Genomic DNA, 4,614 nt, shown 5'->3' on the forward strand with positions numbered 1-4,614 from the left:
ACCTGGAGTTCAAGCCTCATGACCAACAAAAAGAAAAAAGGAAAAAAAGTGAGGGAAAACAACATTTTTTGGGGTCTGGTTGTAGGGCCTGAACTCTGGGCCTGGGTGCTGTCCCTCAGCTCTTCAGCTCAAGGCTAGCGCTCTACCACTTGAGCCACAGAGCCACTTCCGGCTTTTTTCATTTTGCTTATGTGGTGCTGGGGAATCGAACCCAGGGCCTCATGCATTGCAAGGCAAGTGCTTTACCACTGAGCCACCTCCCAGCCCCGGGAAAACAACATTTTAAAAGTAATGTGCACATATACACAAAAATTGTATAGAAATAAAATTATAGCGGTCCCTGAACTGGCAAAAAAGAGATTAAAGTGAAATTACCTTCAATCATTCATTTAGATAATCTATACTGAGGGCAAGCTATTGGAGCTCACATCGCTAATTAAAGGGGTAGAATTTGAGAGGATCTCACTTCAGAACCATGGTGCCAGGAAAATAATATGATTTTCATATTATTCTAAAGCCTGGCAAGCTGGAATGCATTTGTGATCCCAGTTACTTGGCAGACATAAGTGAGGAACTTAGCCTCTGTTCAGTCCTCAGCAAAAGTGATAACCTATGAGCAAAGTAACTAAATTAAAAAAGGATTGTTCTAATGGCATAATACTTGTTCAGCAAACAAAATATCTAAATTCATACTCATTTCATAAAAGTGGAAAGAAAAGGGAAGAAAGAAAGAAAGAGAAAAGAAAGAGAAAGAAAAGAATGCACAGAAGGAGAAGGACAGAAGGGAAGGAAGGAAGGAAGAAGGGAAGGAAGGAAGGTAGAAATGAAGGAAGGAAGGGAGGAAGGAAGGAAGGAAATAAGGAAGGAAAGTAGGAAGGAAGGAAGGATGGAGGGAAGGAAGGAAGGAAGAAGGAAGGAAGGAAGGAAGGAAGGAAAGAAGAAGATAAGGAAGAAAAGAAGGAAGGACAGAAGGAAGGAAATAAGGAAGGACAGAAGGAAGGAAGGAAGGAAGGAAGGAAGGGAAAGAAAGAAACAAAGAAAGAAAGAAAGAAAGAAAGACAGAAAGAAAGAAAAGGAGAAATAAAGGAATTAAAAGAAAGAAAGGAAAAGAAAAAAGAAAGAAAGGGAGGAAGAAAGAAAGGGTGAAAGAGAGGTATAAAAATCCTCAGCATGTGTTAGATGTTAATAATTACCCTAAATCATTTAAACTATAAATGTCATCATTCAAATATCTGGGCAGGAACATTTTATATCAAGCCCTGTTGTATGGACTTGGGACCCCCAAAAGACCATCAGAGACCACGACCAATGCAACAGCAAAAGAGTCATTTATTTGCAAGCTCAAGCTTGGTCTTCCACGCACTGGTAATCGGTGACAGTAAGAGTCCCCAAGCACAAAATCAGCATAGCTTTTATAGTATTGAACAAACAACTTTAGGGAATTTCCACACAAGCAGTTACATGATTGATTTGAGTCCACCCTAAACATACTGCCCTTTTTCTGAACTGTTGGTATGTTCTGTTCCTCGAACACTTGGGCAATTGTTTTGCTTTCTTAAGGGTGGACAGTGTTGGTGGCAACCTTTTTTTTTCTCTCTCTTGGGGTTACTCTGAGGGCAGCCTAGCACAAGATGGTGGAGTTAATCTCAAGTTGAATTTACTTTGGCTCTTCATTCCCTCCTCTTCTAGAGCATCGAGGACCACTCATGTTCCCCTAATTGGCACAGTCTTCTATATTTACAATTTGGCATTGGGATCTCAGAACTAATAGATGGATTGTGCTGATCCTCTCTTTTACAAAGGACACCAGTCTACAAGGTCCGATTGTAACAAAGTTAACAGTACCAAAAGCCCTGACTTTTTCTTCTTACAATCTTGACTCTGTATATAACAGCTAACTTAATTTTATACCAGCTATACTCGTAAGCTCCAATTTTAAGACATACTCATACTATTTGCTACATACTTAAACTTTCTGAGGTTTGTCTTCTTTACAAACATTTTAAGACAATCTTTACTTTTAAAATCCTTTCTTATCCAGAGGATACCAATTTCCCCCCAGTTCCTTTCCTAAGGCTTTCTGTACCACCCTCCTCTTCTTTACAATTCCTTGAGCTTCTTTGTGGTGAAAGTTTAAAACTGCCCATTTTTCCTTTGAGTTGTGGAACCAAGTTATCTCAGAAAGCCTCAAGGCACCAGTGGGATGAAAAGCTTGCTAGATTTTTTATTTTGGGGGGGTCCGGTTGTGGGGCCTCAACTCTGGGTCTGGCCACTGTCCCTCTGCTCAAGGCTCAAGCTAATGCTCTTCCACTTGAGGCACAGCGCCAGTTCCGGCTTTTTTCTTTTTGCTTATGTGGTGCTGAGGAATCGAACCAAGGGCCTGAGGCATGCAAGGCAAGCGCTCTACCACTGAGCTACCTTCCCAGCCTAAGCTTGCTAGATTTTAAGGCTAAGATTAGGGCTGGGTCTCATTCCTCATACTACCTCCATTGATTAAAAAATTCTCTCCTTTATCTTTAAAACACACCCAGAAGGAAGCAAGTTATTACCATATCAGAACCAAACTAGGCTGTGATCTTGAAGTGCCTAAGGCAAGCCAGTGATATCCTCATTCCCAATATCTACTGTGGGAGTTTAGAGGGGTTACTGCATATTACCAAGAGAATGTCCCACAAGATCTTAGTTGTAGCAGCTTTCAACCGGGAAACATTTTCAGGTGATGGAATCAGGCAGGAGTGCAGTATACTTTTACCATGGTGGGAGTGGTCTGGGTGATGATGTAGATTTCCTCCAGGTAACTGTCAGGCTGTTGTTGAACTTTACCCATTACGGTGTGCAGCAGCAGCAGCAGTGTCTCTCAGTGGTTCCAAGGGACTGTCACACCTCGTGCTGGACTGCAAATTACTACATAGACAGGTAAGGATGCATTGTATACACTTGGCAGGCTGTGACCCCACTAGTTTTTAAGACAATTTATATAATAGTCCAGGACAATTTACCAAGATGACAACTTTTTAAACAATAATTATTTTAATAAGGCTAGGATTTTCTAAGCAGATATAGAAGGCTCAGGCCTGTACTACTATTTCTCATGCCTTTTCCTTCTATCTATTTTGCCACATTTTTAAAAAAATGAATATTTTCCCTTGTTCTTAAAAGGGGATGATGGGCAAAGATTCATCTTCTGTCACTTCTTTAAGCTGACTCAGGAGTGTTGATCCTACCTTGCCAGGAACCTATAAACTTAGCTTATTTTACAAAGAGGTTACCAGGGTTAGATGTCATTAAGAACAATATTTTAACTTTTGACAAATGCACAGACCATTTTTCTGGCTACAGCAGTGGAGCTTATTTAGCCTTCGGGTTTGCAAAAGGATCTTTTTGGATGGCTTAGGAACGTGATCTCTAGTAATCCTAACAATGTCTGAGATACCTATGCAGGCCTTCATACAGATATCAATAGAGACACACTCTCAGGTTTACAAACTTTTCCTGAGCTGATGAATTTCATGTAGGGGGTGCCAATTCAAAAGTTACTGCCAATTAGAGCTTTTGGCACATACAGGGGTTGAGACTTAAATTATCCTCCACATTTTACAACCTTAGCTTTTTACTACTATCACAGATGACTGACAAGTTCCTGTCCCTTACAGTCATAGACACTAGGCATGCTTACAAACTATCTTCCCATGACCTCCTGGCTCTGACTAATTTGTGAAGGGCCATGCACAAATGACTCAAGGATCTGACATCATTTCTGCCATCTAAGCAGTGGCTTACGGTCGGTGGATGCTCTCCCATTATTTTCATCCAAGGAGTGTCTTCTTCACACTGGGAACAATGCCTCACTGGCAATTCCCTTAGTTGGTTGCTGGACTTGAACTTGGGGCCTGAGTGCTGTCCCTCAGCTCTAAAGCTCAAGGCTAGCACTCTGCCACATTGAATCCTAAAGCAGGTCTGCTTGATCATTCTGCCTTCTGCTGGCTGAGTAGAGGTGGCATTCTCACAGGGACCTTTATCTGCCCAGCCTGGATTCGAACCAATTTTCAGATCAATGAGTCTCATGAAAGGCCATGTTACTCCAATTAAACAATTAGAACAATTTTACTTTTAAACTTTATATACAGAAATCCATTCCTAATATGTAAGCCTCCTATTTATCTCTGTTTAAATATTCTATACTTTAGTTTCTAGTTGCATGTTGAAAAACCCCTTAAACTCTCGAGGCTAGGTGTCACTCATTTCCTTTGGCTGATTGTTTTAAAACAGATACACATGAAAACTTTCACGCTCAAATAACATTTTTTTCTTAATTCAAAAATTAAAATCACCATCACTGTACCAAAAGCTAGACTTAACACCTTTATGCCTTAAAAATAACATATCCAATGGCAGAATATCATTGAGAGCAAAGCACATTATACAAATAAACTTTTTAATCCTCTTTTTAAGGCCTTCTTAATTTTAATTTTAACACATCCAAGGGGTAGTTTTAGCAATGTTAATCAGATCTTCACATCACTCATTTTTACCATCATGTTTCCAGTGTCTCTCTGCAGGGAAATGGGGCAGAATAAATATGGGTCACTTGGCCCTTCCTGTGGAATGGGAACA

This window comes from Dipodomys spectabilis, unplaced genomic scaffold (genome assembly GCF_019054845.1).
Source record: "Dipodomys spectabilis isolate Male_0828 unplaced genomic scaffold, ASM1905484v1 ptg000386l, whole genome shotgun sequence".
Taxonomy (NCBI): domain Eukaryota; kingdom Metazoa; phylum Chordata; class Mammalia; order Rodentia; family Heteromyidae; genus Dipodomys; species Dipodomys spectabilis.